The sequence below is a fragment of the Bos grunniens genome, chromosome 15, assembly GCF_055505025.1.
Source record: "Bos grunniens cultivar Pamir isolate PY7600 chromosome 15, Bosgru_T2T1.0, whole genome shotgun sequence".
Classification (NCBI taxonomy): Eukaryota; Metazoa; Chordata; class Mammalia; order Artiodactyla; family Bovidae; genus Bos; species Bos grunniens.
In genome coordinates this window covers 77,537,360-77,556,360 of record NC_141179.1, presented here as the reverse complement: position 1 = coordinate 77,556,360, position 19,001 = coordinate 77,537,360, and the positions used below count along the sequence as shown (strand labels likewise).

At 39.5% G+C, this 19,001-nt stretch overlaps 1 protein-coding gene and 1 pseudogene across 10 annotated transcripts in view; one reads left to right on the top strand and one right to left on the bottom strand.

The window, feature by feature from the left end:
- CSTPP1 (centriolar satellite-associated tubulin polyglutamylase complex regulator 1) overlaps nt 1-19,001 on the bottom strand; it is a 210,257-nt gene that overhangs the window by 78,344 nt on the left and 112,912 nt on the right. The window lies entirely within an intron of this gene.
- On the top strand, nt 8,337-8,406 carry LOC147358532 (U6 spliceosomal RNA; annotated as a pseudogene).

The following is a 19,001-nucleotide window of genomic DNA, read 5'->3' as shown; positions in this document are numbered from 1 at the left end:
ACTGGTGACATAAACAGTCAATTAACACATATTTTGTATATTATATTATTATATATTGTATTCTTAACAATAAAGTAAGCTAGAGAAAAGAAGACATTATTAGGAAAATCATAAGGGAGAGAAAACACATTTATAGCACTGTATGTATTTATACCACAAAGTTTAAATAGTCTGTCTACAAGTGAATCATCTGTCAGTACCTACATATTGTCTTGTATGATACAAAACACTGTAATGTTATATGTATTACTAACATTTATGAGAGTTGGACCATTAAGAAGGCTGAACACTGAAGAACTGATGCTTTCAAATTGTGGTGCTAGAGAAGACTCTTGAGAGTCCCTTGGACTGCAAGGAGATCCAACCAGTCCATCCTAAAGGAAATCAGCTCTGAATATTCATTGGAAGGACTGATGCTGAAGCTGAAGCTCCAATACTTTGGCCACCTGATTCGAAGAGCTGACTCATTGGAAAAGACCCTGATGCTGGGAAAGATTAAGAGCAAGAACAGAAAGGGGAAACAGACGATGAGATGATTGGATGGCACCATCAACTCAATGGACATGAGTCTGAGGAAACTCTGGGAGATAGTGAAGGACAGGGGAGCCTGGCGTGCTCAGTCCATGGGTCACAAAGAGTCAGACACGACTTAGGGGCTTAACAACAAGATGTGAAAAAGAAATCCATATTTATTTACAGGTAGAATGGTTCATGTATTGATAACGAAGAAGCAGCAATACAATTGCTTTATGGTTCAGTTCAGTTCAGTCGCTCAGTCGTGTCCGACTCTTTGCGACCCCATGAATCGCAGCACGCCAGGCCTCCCTGTCCGTCACCAACTCCTGGAGTTCACCCAAACTCATGTCCATCGAGTCGGTGATGCCATCCAGCCATCTCATCCTCTGTCATCCCCTTCTCCTCCTGCCCCCAATCCCTCCCAGCATCTGGGTCTTTTCCAATGAGTCAACTCTCCGCATGAGGTGGCCAAAGTACTGGAGTTTCAGCTTCAGCATCAGTCCTTCCAACAGCCTAACCTATGTACAAATGAATGAATCATTATAAAAATTTTATGGCATACAATATTACAGTCATATTCATTCAGTACTGGAAATATTGCTACATTAAAAAAACCCACTTACTTGTGATGACAGGATAAAACAAAGTTTCTCCAATTATAAGAAAGAGAAGCAGGCTGTATGGTAATGTAATTCTCTGAAAGCAAAGTTTTAGTAAACTAGGAAGAAGACTAACAGATTGTTAATTTTGTATTAAATATCACTCTAGGCCTGTGTAAGGACAGGCTATCGGCCTCAATACCAGTCTTGCACACAGTTTTGTTTTTTTTTTTACATTCTTTTTATCTTTATTTTATTATATGATTCAAGGGAATCTCTAACAAAAAGGAAAAATGTATTTTCTAATTTTTAATTGGAAAAAAGTTCAATACTTTCCTGTAAAGAGTAAGAACTTTGCAGAACTTAGAGATCTTTTTTTTTCTTTTTTTCATTTATTTTAAGTGGAGGCTAATTACTTTACAATATTGTGGTGGTTTTTGCCACACATTCACATGAATCAGCCATGGGCGTACATGTGTTCCCCATCCTGAACCCCCCTCCCACCTCCCTCCCCATCCCATCCCTCAGGGTCATCCCAGTGCACCAGCCCTGAGCACCCTGTCTCATGCATCAAACCTGGACTGGCAATCTATTTCACATATGATAATACACATATTTCAATGTTATTCGCTCAAATCATCCCACCCTCACCTTCTCCCACAGAGTCCAAAAGTCTGTTCTTTACATCTGTGTCTCTTTCACTGTCTCGCATACAGGGTCATCGTTACCATCTTTCTAAATTCCATATATATGCGTTAATATACTGTATTGGTGTTTTTCTTTCTGACTTACTTCGCTCTGTATAATAGGCTCCAGTTTCATCCACCTCATTAGAACTGATTCAAATGCATTCTTTTTAAATAGCTGAGTAATATTCCATTGTGTATATGTACCACAGCTTTCTTATCCATTCATCTGCTGATAGACATCTAGGTTGCTTCCATGTCCTGGCTATTATAAACAGTGCTGTGATGAACATTGGGGTACGCATGTCTCTTTCAATTCTGGTTTCCTTGGTGTGTACGCCCAGCAGTGGGATTGCTGGGTTGTATGGCAGTTCTATTTCCAGTTCTTTAAGGAATCTCCACACTGTTCTCCATAGTGGCTGTACTAGTTTGCATTCCCACCAACAGTGTAAGAGGGTTCTTTTTTCTCTGCACCCTCTCCAGCATTTATTGCTTGTAGACTTTTTGACAGCAGCCATTCTGACTGGTGTGAGATGGTACCTCATTGTGGTTTTGACTTGCATTTCTCTGATAATGAGTGATGTTGAGCATCTTTTCGGGTGTTTGTTAGCCATCTATATGTCTTCTTTGGAGAAATGTCTATTTAGTTCTTTGGCCACTTTCTTGATCGGGTTGCTTATTTTTCTGGAATTGAGCTGCAGGAGTTGCTTGTATATTTTTGAGATTAATTCCTTGTCAGTTGCTTCATTTGCTATTATTTTCTCCTGTTCTGAAGGCTGTCTTCTCACCTGCTTATAGTCTCCTTCGTTGTTGCACACACTGTTCTATGTGATGAATATTTAGGTGATGATAATGGTAACAGCACAAAATCTCACACAGTTCTTGCTATTCAGCTATTAGATTTTCACACACACATACCCCGCCTCCACATACACAACACTTAAGTTTAACTGTATAACATGATTCAGTTCCGTTCAGTTCCGTCGCTCATGAATCGCAGCACGCCAGGCCTCCGTGTCCATCACCAACTCCCGGAGTTCACCCAGACTCACGTCCATCGAGTCGGTGATGCCATCCAGCCATCTCATCCTCTGTCGTCCCCTTGTCCTCCTGCCCCCAGTCCCTCCCAGCATCAGAGTCTTTTCCAATGAGTCAGCTCTTCGCATGAGGTGGCTGCTTACCATTATTAAGTGGAAGTGGACCATCATAAAGGCCTTCACACTGAGCAGGCTGAGGAGGAGGAGGGGTTCATCTTGTCGTCTCAGGGGTGGCAGAGGTAGAAGGGGAGGCAGGAGAGGCAGGCACACTGGGCGTAATTTTACGGAAATATATCGGAAATTTGCCTGACCTTTTTTGCTTTTTCATTTCTCTGAAAATATTTCTACATAGTACTCATCCTCCTTTTACTGTTTGCTTTAGTTTCAGCGGCTGTATCATAGCGGGGTCCACGTCGCAGCAGTCAGAAGCAATCACGAATAACTGGAACCTTCTGCCAGACTGTCTCATATCAATACGTTTTCTGGCACTACGTGTTCGTCTTCTTCATTGCCTGGCACCAGTTAGGAAGCACTCATCTCCATCAAGCCATCTTCTGTTAATTCCTCTCATTTGGTGTCTATTAGTTCTTGAATTTCTCCATATCTTAAAATTTTCACCCCTCCGCCTACTTTTTCTTTTTCATCCCACAATCTCTTTCATGATTTCCTTGACTGGCTCTGTTGTAAATCCTGTGAAGTCATGTACAACATCTGGACACAGTTTTCCCCAGCAGGAATTTATTGTTTTGGGCTTGATGGCTTTCATGGCTTTTTCTATAGCAACAATGGCATCTTCAGTGGTGTAATCCTTATAGACTTTCATGATGTTTTCTCTATTGGGGTTCTCTTTCATAGTGTTGACAATCCTGTCCCTAGAGTACTGTGTGTAATGAGCCTTAAAGGTCCTTATTATCCCCTGAATTAGAGAGTGTGTTTGGGGGCTAGTAGACCGCTCTGAAGCCTTTATTATTGAATTCATGAGGTTCTGGGTGGTCGAGGCATTGTCTGAAATCAAAAGAACTTTAAGAGGCAGTCCCTTAGTGGCAAGGTACTTCCTGATTTAGGGACAAAATGTCGATGAAACCCATCTAGAAAAAGGACTCCTGTTGTCCAGGTCTTCTTCCTGTACAACTTAAAAAGACTGGGAGCTGGTGTTTATCTCTTTCCTTCAAGGTCTGAAGCCTAGATGAGGGTAGTCCTGATGATACACTTGACTGAAATTGCAAAAAACAGTAGAGTTAGCCTATTTCCTTCTGCCTTAAATTCTGGTGCTCACTTCTCTTCTTTACTAATAAATGTTCTTTATGGCATTCTTTTTTTTCCAGAATAGGGCACTTTCGTCTGCATTAAAAACCTGTCTAGACAGATATCTTTTCTCCTCAATGACTTTCTTAATTGCTTCTGGGAACTTTTCTGCTGCCTCTTGGTTGGCAGAAGCTGCTTCTCCTGTTATCTTGACATTTTTTTAAGCCAAAACTTTCTAAAATTATCAAACCACCTTTTGCTGGCATTAAATTCTCCAGCTTTAGATCGTTCAATTTCCTTTTGCCTTAAGTTGTCATATAATGACTTCACTTTTTCTCAAATCATATTAGAGTCTATCAGTATGCCTTTCTTACAGTAATTCTACACCCACATGAAAGCTGAATTTTCAAAGAGATAAAAAGAGAAATATTCAATATTTCTCAAAAAGTGCAAGGTTTCTGCGCCTGCTGACCTAACTGCAGCAATGACTCACACAGAAGAAGTGTTTTTTTTTTTTTAAAGAATGGTCCTTACATTGGATTCATTTATCTTGAAATGGTGGGCAATCACAGCTGCAGACTGCAATCTATGGTACATCTCAAGCAATTCAACTTTTTCTTGTCATGTCATGACTTTTCTCTGCTTCTTAGCAGCACTTCCAGCATCACAAGTGGCTCTTCATATGGGTCCAATGGTGTCTTTCAAGGTTTACAATATTGCACTAAATGTGATGAAAAATACATGAGATCTGCAGGGGATCACTTTTAACGTGATAAGCAGTACTGGAGCTATGAACTGCCCAGGTGGAAATAGTTAGTGTCACATGGCGTTCTAAGTGGATACTCACGATGCTTGAGCTCACTGCAATAGCAACAGGGGGTCTCTACAAATTATTACAGTAATACAGTGAGTACTAGAGTTAATTTTATACAGTTATGATTTAATATTGCATCTTTGTGTTTGTTTATATTTCTCTAGACCACAAATGATGCTATGTAGGTATGTGCATAAGTTTTCATAAACTTTTTATTTGACTATTTTTATGGGTTTCCCTTGTGGCTCAGATGGTAAAGAATCCACCTGTAATGCACGAGACCTGGGTTCGATCCCTGGGTTGGGAAGATCCCCTGGAGAAGGGAAAGGCTACACACTCCAGTATTCTGGCCTGGAGAATTCCATGGACTGTATAGTCCATGGGGTTGAAAAGAGCTGGTCACGACTGAGCGACTTTCACTTTCACTTGTCATGGTGATATTCAACTGGGCTTCCCAGGTGGCATTAGTGGTAAAGAACCTGTTAGCCAGTGCAGGAGACATGAGACACAGGTTTGATCTGCGGGTCAGGAGGGTCCCCTGGAGGAGGGCATGGCAACCTACTCCAGTATTCTTGCCTGGAGAATCCTATGGACAGGGAAGCTTGGCAGGCTATATAGTCCACAGGGTTGCACAGAGTTGGACATGACTGAAATGATTTAGCACATATGCATGGTAGCAAATGATAAAATAGACTATCATCTACATTTATTTGGCATTTATGACATATCTAACTTAATTTTTTTTAAGATATTTCTAGGCTACATGGTTTATCTGTGAGCTTTTCCAAATTGTTGCAAATCTATAAAAAAAATTCCAATATATTTATTGAAAAGAATTCGCACAGTTCAAATCCATGTTGTTCAAGGGCCAACTGAACTCTGAACAAGGCACTTTTCTAGATGCTAGCCCAGGGATAAGAAAGACATAAAAATGTTCTAATGAAGCTTACAGTCTAATGAGGAAGACAGAATTTAAGTAAACATTTATATGTATGAAAAATGTTAGGAAAAGAGCTTATAAGAAGCATATTAAATCTTATTTAAAAGTTCAGAAAAGTCTTCCTAGAAAAAGAGACATTTAAAAAAGATATATTACTGAGATTTGTTCAAGATGGCAGAGTAGAAGGATGAGCGCTCATCTCCTCCTGTGAGGGCACTGAAATTGCATAGCTGTTGAACAACCATCAACAGGAGGACCCTGAAATCCATCAAAAAAAGACATCCCATGTCCAAAGACAAAGGAGAAGCTGCAACGAGATGGGAAGAGGCTTGAGCATGTTTAATAGCTAGTAGGAGAAGCAGTAAGATATTTTGATAGATTCCAGGGGTCAGCAAACTTGGGCTCCTGCCTGTTTTTGTAATAAAATTGGATTGGAACCATCCCCCCCAACCCAAAAAAAAAGATATATTAAAAACAGAGGAAATACTTTCAAACTCATTTTATGAGACCAGCATAATCCTGAGACTCACACCAGACAGATATTACAAGAAAAGAAAACTACAGACTAAAATACATTATGCAGAGAGCTGAAAATCATTAATAAAATGTTAGTAAAAGGAATCCAATTATATATATATGTATATATAATAATAAATCATGGCTAAGGTAGATTTATTCACATTAATAGCATAAAGGGGAAATCATATATTATCTCAATAGATGCAGAAAAACAATAAAAAATTGAATACCAATTCACAATAAAAATTCTCAGTATATGTATACCTATGGATGATTCATGTTAATATTTGGCAGAAAACAACAAAATTCTGTAAAGCAATTATCCTTCAATTAAAACAATTAAATTAAATTTAAAAAATTCTCAGCAAACTAAGAATAAAAGTAAACTTCCTCAGCATAATAAAGGACATTGACAAAAAGCCTCATATTTAATCTGAAACACTGATAACTCTTCTGCCATGATTGGGAACAAAGCAAAGATATCTGCTCTCACCACTTCTGCTCAACATTGTAATGAGGTCCTACTCTGGCAATAAAGAAAAAAAGAGAAAAATAACCTACAGAGACCTGAAAGGAAGAAATAAAAGTGCCCCTAATTGGCATATGACATGATTTTGCATGTAGAAGATTCTAAGGAATCTACAAAAAAGCTATGGAACTAATAAGTGAATTTAGCAAAGTCTCAAGATATGAGAAATATACAAAAAGCAATTATATTTCTAAGTTCTTGCAATGAACAGTTGTAAAGAAAATAGATTTTAAAAATAATGCTACTTAAATAGTAGCACAAAACTTGAAATATATAAATTGATTTAATACAATGTATAAGATCTGTATATTAAACACTATAAAGTATTGCTGAGAGACATTAAAGACGGTACCTTTCTGTTGTAATCAAGACTAAAGTTCAACAAGTAGATCAATGAAACAAAATAGAGAATCCAGAAATACACCCACACTTGTATAAACGGATTTCTTTTACAAACAAACCAAAAAAATTAAGTGGGAAAGGTACAGTCTTTCAAAGAGTGGTGCTGAAATAAACAGCTAGCTATCCATATGGAAAAAAAACAAAACAAAAAATCCTGATCTCAACTTCAAACCACACACAAAAATTAATTCAAGATGGATTATATATCTAAATGTAAAAGTAAATTTCTCAAGCTTTTAGAAGAAAATGTAGAGTAATAGTGTTGTAAACGTATTTAAGGCAAAGATTTTTTTAGAGTGGACTCAAAAGACCTAACCATAAAAGAAAAAATTCAGAAAATAGACTTCAAACTTCTGCTCTATAAAATACTTCATTAAGGAAATAAATAAGCCAAAGAGTGAGAGAGATTTATAATACATACATCTGACTGCGAACCAGAATATATAAAGAACTGTTTTAATGATTATAATAAATAACCCAATAAAAAACAGGCAAAAGATGTGAAGAGGCATTTCACAGAGGAAATGGCCAATAAACAATAAAAAAGTGTTCAACATCATTAGTCATCAGGAAAACGCAAATCAAAACCACAATAAGATACTAGAAAGGCTACTTCAGACCCATTAGAAAGGCTGAAATTAAAGACTATGCTTGCCTGAATGCGAGGGGAGTTTGGGGAAGAATGGCTACATGTATGTATAGGGCTGAGTCCTTTGCTGTCCACCTGAAACTATCACAGCATTGCTAATCGACTATACTCCAATATAAAATAAGAAGTTAAAAAAAATGACTGCTTGCTTCAGAAGAACATATATTAAAACTGGCACAATACAGAGATTCTTTACAACACTGAGCCAACTGGAGCTTCCCACCTGCCAATGCAGGAGACACAAGAGACATGGGTTTGATTCTTGAGTCAGGAAGATTCCCTAGAGTAGGAAATGGCAACCCATTCCAGTATTCTTGCCTGGAAAATTCCATGGACAGAGGAGCCTGGCTGGCTACATCCCTGGGGTCACAAAGAATTGGACATGACTGAGCGAAAGAGCACACACAGAGAGATTAGCATGGGCCCTGTGCAAGGATGACATACAAGCTTGTGAAACGTTCCATATTTTAAAAAATGACTGTACTGTGGTAATCATTTCACAATATATACATATATCAAATCATTGCATAGTACACGTTAGACCTGCAGAATGTTACATGCCAATTATATCTCAAAGTTGGGGGAAAAAAGATTGACAACACCAAATATTAGCAAGGATGTGTAACAACTGAAATTTTCAGACATTGCTGATAGGAGTATAAAACAGTACAACCAATGTGGAAAACAGTTTGTTAGTGATTTTACCCTTAGATATTTATGCAAGAGAATAAAAGACGCTTACTCCTTGGAAGAAAAGTTATGACCAACCTAGATAGCATATTCAAAAGCAGAGATATTACTTTGCCAACAAAGGTTCGTCTAGTCAAGGCTATGGTTTTTCCTGTGGTCACGTATGGATGTGAGAGTTGGACTGTGAAGAAGGCTGAGTGCCGAAGAATTGATGCTTTTGAACTGTGGTGTTGGAGAAGACTCTTGAGAGTCCCTTGGACTGCAAGGAGATCCAACCAGTCCATTCTGAAGGAGATCAGCCCTGGGTGTTCTTTGGAAGGAATGATGCTAAAGCTGAAACTCCAGTACTTTGGCCACCTCATGCAAAGAGTTGACTCACTGGAAAAGACTCTGATGCTGGGAGGGACTGGGGGCAGGAGGAGAAGGGGACGACAGAGGATGAGATGGCTGGATGGCATCACTGACTTGATGGACGTGAGTCTGAGTGAACTCCAGGAGTTGGTGATGGACAGGGAGGCCTGGCGTGCTGCGATTCATGGGGTTGCAAAGAGTTGGACACGACTGAACGACTGATCTGATCTGATCTGATTTATGCAAGAGAAATAAAAACATATATCCACAAAATTCATCTTCCTTTCATGATTGAAAACTGAACAAATTGGATATAGAAGGAAAGTACCTCAACCAAATAAAGACTGTACAGGACACATCCACTGCTTATTCCGTATTCAGTGGTGAAAGGTTGAACGCTCTCCCTCTAAAGATCAGGAACAAGACAAGGGTGCCTATTCTCACCATCCCTGTTCAACACAGTACTGCAATTTTTAACCAGAGCAATTGGGCAAGAAAATGAAATAAAAAGCATCCGTATCAGAAAGAAGGAAGTAAAACTATCTCTGTTTGTAGATGATATGATCTTATATATAGAAAATCTTAAAAACTCCAATCTAATCCCTAAACTGTTAGAATTAATAAATCAAATCCAGTAAAGTTATAGGACACAAAACCAACATACAAAAATCAGTTGCATTTTAATACACTAACAACAAACTACCTGAAAAAGAAATTAAGAAAACAATCCCATTCACAGTAGCATCCAAAACAATAAAATACTTAGGAATAAATTCATTCAAGGAAGTGAAGGATATGTACACTGAAAGCTGCAAGAGTTTGATCAAAGAAATTGAAGACACAAACAAATGCAAAGATATCCATGTTCACCAACTGCAAGAATCAATAATGTTAAAATGCTCATACTACCTGAAGCCATATATAGATTCAATGTAATCCTTATCAAAATTCCAATGGCATTTTTCACAGAAAAAATAGAAAAAAAATCTTAAAATTCATATGAAACCACAAAAGACCCTGAAGAACTAAAGCAATTCTGAGAAGGAAGAATAAAGCAGGAGGCATGACACGTCTTGACTTTAAACAATACTACAAAGCTAAAGTAATCAAGACTGTACGGTACTGGCATCAGAACAGACATGTAGAGCAACGGCACAAACTCGAGAACCCAGAAATAAGCCCACGTGTTCAGTCAACTAACATTTGGCAAGATAGCTAAGAAAGAATAGTCTCTTCAATAAATGGTGCTGGGAAAATTGGACACTCAAATGCAAAATAATTAAATCGGACCTCTATTTTACACCACACACAAAAAATAACTCACAATGGTTTAAAGGAGGCTAATGTAAGACCTGAAACTTTCTTCTTCTCCTAGAAGAAAGCATAAGGGAAAACATCCTTGATATTGATCTTGGCACCAATTTTTCTGGATATATGATACCAAAAGCATATGCAACAAAAGCAAAAATAAACAAGAGCGATATCAAACTGAAAAGTTTCTGCACAGCAAAAGAAACAACTAATAGAGTGAAAAAGCAGAATTCCCTGTTGGCCTGGTGATTAGAACTCAATGCTTCCACTGCAGGGGCACAAGTTTGATGCCTGATAGTGGAATTCAGATACTGCATGCCACCAAGCATGATCAAAAAAAAAGAAGAAGAAAGAAAAGGCAACCTAATAATGGGAGAAAATATCTGTAAGTCGTGTATCTGATAAGGGGTTAATAGTCAATATGTACGGGGAACTCAAACAACTCAATAGCAAAACGCCAAATAATCCAATTTAAAAGGGGCAGAAGACTCAGACATTTTTCCAAAGAAGACATAGATGGCCGACAGATGAAAATGTGCAACATCACTAATCATCAGAGAAATGTAAATAAAAACCACATGAGGTATCACCTCACACCTGTCAGGATGGCTATCATCAAAAAAGACAACACAGATGTGGGGAAAAGGGACCACGTGCGCACTACTGGGGCAATGGCATATTGGTGCAACCACTGTGAGAAACAGTATGGAGGGTCCTTGAGAAATTAAAAACAGTACTAACATATGATCCACGAATTTCTTCTAGATATTTACCCAAAGAAAACAAAAATGCTATTTCAAAAACATATCTGCACAACAATATATGTGTTCACTGCAGCATTATTTACAACAGACAAGATATGGAGGCAACCTGTGTCCACTGATAGATGAATGGATAAAGATGTGGCATACATACATGTAATGGAATATTCCTGCTGCTAAGTCGCTTCAGTCGAGTCCGACTCTGTGCGACCCCAGAGACAGTAGCCCACCAGGCTCCCCCGTCCCTGGGATTCTCCAGGCAAGAACACTGGAGTGGGTTGCCATTTCCTTCTCCAATGCATGAAAGTGAAAAGTGAAAGTGAAGTCGCTCAAGTCATGTCCGACCCTCAGCGACCCCATGGACTGAAGCCCACCAGGCCCTCCATCCATGGGATTTTCCAGGCAAGAGTACTGGAGTGGGGTGCCATTGCCTTCTCCAAATGGAATATTACTCAGCCATAAAAAAGAAATCTTGCCATCTGAAAGAACACTGATGAATCTAGAGAGTTTTACACTAAGTGAAATAAATTAGACAGAGAAAGAAAAAATACTATGTGATCTCACTTATACTTGGAATCTAACAAACAAAACAAAATGAAAAGTCTCATAGACACAGAGAACAAATGGGTGGGGGGACAAAAGAGGTGAAGTGGATTAAGACGTACAAACTTCCAGTTAAAAAATAAATAAGCCACAAGGATGTAACATACAGCATAAGGAATATGGTCAGTAATATCATAATAACTTTGTATGGGGCCAAATGGATACCAGACTTACTATGATGATTACTTCATAATGGATGCAAACGTCAAATCAGTATGTAGTATACCAGAAACTAACATAATACAGTACATCAACTATATTAAAAAAAAAAAGAAAAAGACAAGTGCTGGCAAGAATGTGGAGAAATGGCAACTCTCATACATTGGTGGGAATGTAAAATGGTGTAGCCATTTTAGTAGGCAGGCAGTCTTGCCAGGTGGCTAAGCAGTAAAGAATCCACCTGCAATGCGGGAGCCACAGGAGACATGGGTTTGATCCCTGGGTTGGGAAAATCCCCTGGAGGAGGGCATGGCAATCTACTTGGCAACCCACTCCAGTATTCTTGCCTGGAGAATCCCATGCACAGAGGAGCCTAGCGGGCTACAGTCCATAGAGCTGCAAGCAGTTGGACAGGATTGCGGTGACTTAGCACGAACGCACAGGCAGGCAAACGGTTCCTTAAAAAGTGAAACGTAGAGTTATCATATGATCCAGCATCCCGCTGCCAGCTATACATCTAAGAGAAGAGAAATCGCGTGTGTTTTCGTGCTCAGCTGCTTCAGTTGCGTCCAACTCTGTGACCCTGTGGACTGTAGCCCGCCAGACTCTTCTGTGCATGCGATTCTCCAGGCAAGAATACTGGAGTGGGTTGCCATGCCCTCCTGCAGGGGATTTTCCTGACCCAGGGACTGAACCCACCTTTCTTATGTCTCCTGCACTGGCAGGAGGGTTCTTTACCACTAGCGCCACCTGGGAAGCCCAGTGAAAGTTATGTTCACACAAAAACTTCCACACAAATATTCACAGCATATTATTCATAATGGCCAAAACCATAGAAACAACCCAAATGTCTGTCAATGGGTGAGTAGATAAATATCAACTGTATACCCATACAATGAAATACTATTTGGCCATAAAAAAGAACTAAAGTATGGATATGATACATGAAACAACATGGATGAACCTTGAAAATTCTATTCTGAGTGAAAGAAACCAGACACAGAAGTTCACATGCGTACGGGTCCTTCTATATGAAATGCCAGAGCAGGCAAATCCAGAGACAGAAAGTAGACTAGTGGCTGCCTCGGGCTGAAGTAGGTCCGTGACTGGTGGAAGCAGGGGTAATTAGTAATTAGAGTTCCTTCTGATTATGGTTTCTTCTGAGGGTGAGGGGGTGATGAAAATGCTCTAAAACTGATTGTGGTAATTGTTGCACAACTCTGTGAATATACTAAAAACCATTGACTTGCATGCTTTAAATAAGATAATTGTATGGCATGTGAGTTATATTTCAATCAAGCTATTATTAAATATTTTTTAAAGAATCACTTTTACCATTCTTTGCTGTGAATTTTGTTTTCTTCATTTAATATTCTACTGAATTTTTAGAACTTTTATTATTGATTTTTAGGAACTCTGTATGTAAGGAAATTAGCCCTTCACTTATGATATGTTACAAATACTTCTCCTTGTTTGTTGTTAATCTTTTATCTTATTTACAGAATTTTTTGGTCAAGCAGATTTTCTACCTTTTTAATTTAATGAAATATACCAATCTTTTATGGCTTTGATGGTTTTTTTGTCAGTCATATTAAGAAAGGCTTTTCCTTCTATTAAACTATAAAAGTATTTTCCTGTGGTTTCTTTGAGCATGTTTATAGATTCAATATTTTAAAAAAAAGAGTTATATTCCTTTTAACTTAAAAATTTTTTTAATTTACTTATTTTGGGCTGTGCTGGGTCTTCATTGCTGCTAGGGCCCTCTCTAGTTGTGGAGAGCAGGGGCTCCTCTCTCCTTATGGTGTGCTGGCTTCTCACTGGGGGGCTTCCCCTGTTGCAGAGCACAGGCTCTAGGCACGTGGGTCTCAGCAGTTGCAGCACGTGAGCTCGGTACTACAGCTCCCAGGCTGTAGAGCACAGGCTTAATAATTGTGGCGCATGGGCCTAATTGCTCTGAGGCACGTGGGGTCTTCCCATATCAGGGATCGAACCCATGTCTCATGCATTGTCAGGCGGATTCTTTACCACTGAGCCACCAGGGAAGCCCCGTGGTTTCATTTTTTCACACTGACATTTTTGATCCATCTGTAAATTTATTTTCATGTAAGGTGTGAGGAAGGAATCCAACTTCACTTTTTAAAAGATGGCAAACAATTATGCTCATTGATTTTAAATGTCCTCCCTTCTCCAACACAGGTTAACTCCATTTCATATTTGGGTCAATTTCTAGACTTCAAAATCTGGTTCACTGATTTTTCACTTACCTATTCATGTTCTAGTGATGAATGTTTGTATGGCATGGTTATGAAGAGCATGTACACTGGAGCCACAGTACCCCGAGTTTAAGTTCAACCTCTGCCACTCATTAACTCTGTGAGCTTGAGCAAGTTAATCTCCTTGGGCTGTTGTGAGGATTAAATGAATTATCTCAAAAGTGCTTAAAACAGTACCTGGCACACAGTGTTTTGCCTTAGTTATTATTAGTAGAATTATTATAGCCTTAGAATAGCTTCTACTATCTGGAAGGAGCTACTACTCTATTATTTTTTTTCTTTCTCAAGATAGTCCTGGTTATTCTAGCCTATTTAGTTTTCCTGTATAAACTTTACAATCAGCATGTCTCACAAAACATAAGCAAACAAAATTAAATCCTCTTGGTATTCTTCTGAGATCATGGTAATTATAAATTAAATTAGGGAGAACTGATAGCTTTATGATGGCTAAGTCTTTCTAAGAACAGAGTATGCCTTTCCATATGCCCAAGTTTTCTTTTTGAGTTCTTCAGTGAGGTTTTAAGGCTTCTTTCATACAGTTCTTGCATATTCTTGTTGGTTTATTCCTAGGTATTTTATCTTCTTTTGCTAGAGGAAAGGACTTTTCTTCTTGTTTGACTATATAAAGGCTATTATTTTTAAAATAAATGGTTGGTTTTAGTATATTTTGTCCAGCCACCTTGCTGAATCTTCATAAAATTTTTTGGTTTGTTCGTTTATTTGGCTGCATCAGATCTTAGCTGGGGCACACAGGATCTTCATTGCAGTATGTGGGCTCAGAGTTGCGGTGCTTGGGTTTAGTTGTCCCAGGACATGTGGGATCTTAGTTCCCTGACCAAGGATTGAACCTGTGTCCCCTGTGTTGGAAGGCAGATTCTAAACCACTGGATCACCAGGGAAGTCCCTTTCATAATGTTTATAATAGATTTCAGTTTGGTTGTCTTTGGCTTTCCAAGTAAGCAGCTGTATTGCCTGCAAATAATGTAATTTTTCCTTCTTTAAAATTTTTATGTCTTTTATTTCTTTCTCCTGCCTAATAGTATTTTTTTTCAACAAGAAAGTAAATTTTCCTAAATCCTCTTAAATTTAGTGACACAAGATTCCTGTTTATAATTGAACAATGGAAATGTATCACCTCTTCTTCTAAAGATACAGTTTTGTTAGAGGGCTATTATCTTTTTTCCTTTTTAAAAATTTTATTTGTAATTGGAGGATAATTGTTTAGTATATGTGCTGCGGAAGCAAGCACTAAGTGGAGGATACAATCTTGTGTAGCTTTCTGCCATATATCAACATGAATCAGCCATAGGTATACAAATGTCACCACCCTGTTGAACCTCTCTCCCACCCCATCCCACCCCTCTAGGTTGTCACAGAGCACTGGGCTAAGCTTCCTTCAAGATGCAGCAAATTACCACTGGCTCTTGAGAAATTTGTATGCAGGTCAGGAAGCAACAGTTAGAACTGGACATGGAATAACAGAATGGTTTCAAATAGGAAAAGGAGTATGTCAAGGCTGTATATTGTCACCCTGCTTATTTAACTTCTATGCAGAGTACATCATGAGAAACGCTGGGCTGGAAGAAGCACAAGCTGGAATCAAGATTGCTGGGAGAAATATCAATAACCTCAGATATGCAGATGACACCACCCTTATGGCAGAAAGTGAAGAGGAACTAAAAAGTCTCTTGATGAAGGTGAAAGTGGAGAGTGAAAAAATTGGCTTAAAGCTCAGCATTCAGAAAACTAAGATCATGGCATCTGGTCCCATCACTTCATGGGAAATAGATGGGGAAACAGTGGAAACAGTGTCAGACTTTATTTTTGGGGGGCTCCAAAATCACTGCAGATGGTGACTGCAGCCATGAAATTAAAAGATGCTTACTCCTTGGAAGGAAAGTTATGACCAACCTAGATAGCATATTCAAAAGTAGAGACATTACTTTGCCAACAAAGGTTCATCTAGTCAAGGCTATGGTTTTTCCAGTGGTCATGTATGGATGTGAGAGTTGGACTGTGAGGAAGGCTGAGCCCCAAAGAATTGATGCTTTTGAACTGTGGTGTTGGAGAAGACTCTTGAGAGTCCCTTGGACTGCAAGGAGATCCAACCAGTCCATTCTGAAGGAGATTAGCCCTGGGATTTCTTTGGAGGGAACGATGCTAAAGCTGAAACTCCAGTCCTTTGGCCACCTCATGCGAAGAGTTGACTCATTGGAAAAGACTCTGATGCTGGGAGGGATTGGGGGCAAGAAAAGGGGACGAGAGAGGATGAGATGGCTGGATGGCATCAGTGACTCGATGGACGTGAGTCTGAGTGAACTCTGGGAGTTGGTGATGGACAGGGAGGCCTGGCGTGCTGGGATTCACGGGGTTGCAAAGAGTTGGACACGACTGAGTGACTGATCTGATCTGATGGAAGAAGTGAAACTTTCGAATTGTGGTGCTGGAGAAGACTCTTGAGAGTCCCTTGGACTGCAAGGAGATCAAACCAGTCAATCCTAAAGGAAATCAACCCTGAATAGTGATTGGAAGGACTGATGCTGAAACTAAAGCTCCAATAATTTGGCCACCAAATGCAAAGAGCCAACTCATTGGAAAAGACCCTGCTGCTGGGAAAGATTGAGGCAAGAGAAGAAGGGGCTGAAAGAGGACGAGATGGTTGGATGGCATCATCGACTCAATGGACACGAGTTTGAGCAAACTCCAGGAATTAGTGGAGGAGGACCAGGAACCCTGGCGTGCTGCAGTCCATGGGCTCACAAAGAGTTGGACCAACCTGGTGGGTGAATAACAACAATCTGTTTTACATACACGGTAATACATACGCTTCAATGCTCCTCTCAGTTCATCCCGCCCTCTCCTTCCCCTGCTGTTCTCTATGTCTGCATCTCTATTGGTGCCCTGCAAATAGGCTCATCAGTACCATTTTTCTAGATTCCACATATATGTGTTCATATATGATATTGTTTTTCTCTTTCTGACTTAACTTCACTCTGTATAACAGGCTCTAGTTTCATCTACCTCACTAGAACTGCCTCAAATTCATTCCTTTTTATGTCCTGCTTAGTAGTATTGACTGGTATCTTTAGAAAAATGTAAATAATTATTTGTTGTTGTTGTTTTGTATTCACTAAGTCACGTCCAACTCTTTTGCAACCCCATGAGCTATAGCCCAGCAGGCTCCTCTGTCCATGGGATTTTCCAGGCAAGAATACTGGAGTGGGTTGCCATTTCCTTCTGGGGATCTTCCTGGACCAGAGATCGAACCCACGTCACTGCACTGGGAGGTGGATTCAAGCCACCAGAGAAGCTGCGTAAATTTACTGTTTGATAGCAAACAGTAAATAGTGAACTTGTTTTTATAATTACAGCTAGAACTCCTATCTCATATTTCTTCCTTTTGAGAGAGGGACATAATATGAAGGCAAATCAAAGATTTAAAATTAAAAAAATTCAGATCTTTATGAAGATATGTATGAGATATATGAGAAACAGACATGAGGAAAAGCTTCTATATTAAAAAAACCCGACTGGGTATACAAATGTTATTCAGCATAATCTCTACTATGTAAAAACAATGTATAAAAAATATTAGACCAAGGAGAGAGGCCTCAGGAGCAATCAAACCTGCTGACACCCTGATTTGGACTCCGAGTCTTCAGACTGCGAGAAAATAAAATTCTATTGTTTAAGCACAAAAGAAAAAAAAAACCTAGAAATAATTAGCAAATATATTAATGGTGAGTGTTGTCAGTAGTGGATTTATAAGCAATTATTTTTCTGCTTCATTATACTTCGCTGTACTACTACATTTCTATAATAGGCAAGTGTTTCTTTAATGATCAGAAAAACATAAACAGGAGATAAAAAGAATCAATCAAGTATATTGCTTATTTGCTGAATGTGGCTTGGAACTTATGTCTTGATGTTTGAAATCCCGGTCGCCATGCTCTCCTGACTCAGGCCAGTTTTATGATATGTATCAAGAATGCTTCATCTAGTTCTTCCATCCGGCTAGGTAGCCTACAGGGTAATCTCACATGATGTCACTTTCTTCTTTCATCTGACTCCAGATGTTCTCCAACATGCTCCCACCCCCAGATTTGTGTCTAGATATCCATGCAGCTATAGATCTTTTCGATACCAAGCTGCCCTGTTTCTCTTAAGTCTCTTGAATACCTTGCTTTTTGTTGCCCATGATTCTCTCCAGAAGACCCCTGCATGACCCACAAGCAAACCTGCTCTTTGGTACTCCTGAGCAGTAACTTTTCTTAAGCAAGGATTTTTCTGAAGGTTTTGAACCCTGGGATGTCTCCTAAGTGGAGAAGGCAATGGCACCCCACTCCAGTACTCTTGCCTGGAAAATCCCATGGACGGAGGAGCCTGGTAGGCTGTAGTCCATGGGGTCGCACAGAGTCGGACGCGACTGAGTGACTTCACTTTCACTTTTCACTTTCATGCATTGGAGAAGGAAATGGCAACCCACTCCAGTGTTCTTGCCTTGAGAATCCCAGAGACGGCAGAGCCTGGTGGGCTGCCGTCTATGGGGTCGCACAGAGTCGGACACGACTGAAGCAACTTAGCAGCAGCAGCAGCAGCATGTCTCCTAAGACACTCATAGGAAGCCCTTCCCTAGCCAAGATGATGGCCTATACAATTTTTGGAGATACAGTGTTCTTGGAGGAAGTCCAGAAACCATACTGATTGGCTTTATTACAAATTCATACAATCCAACTTCGACTGGATGCTCATGGCTACCGGGTAATCCTTTCAGTCATCTCCTTTGAACTTTGTATTGCATTCCTTACAGCAGCTGCCCCAGACATTTTCCATTCTCAAATTTCTAAACTAACCCTTTGCTCCCACCCCTCCACTCTAAGCAGACAACCTATTTTATTGAGAAGATGGAAGCTATCT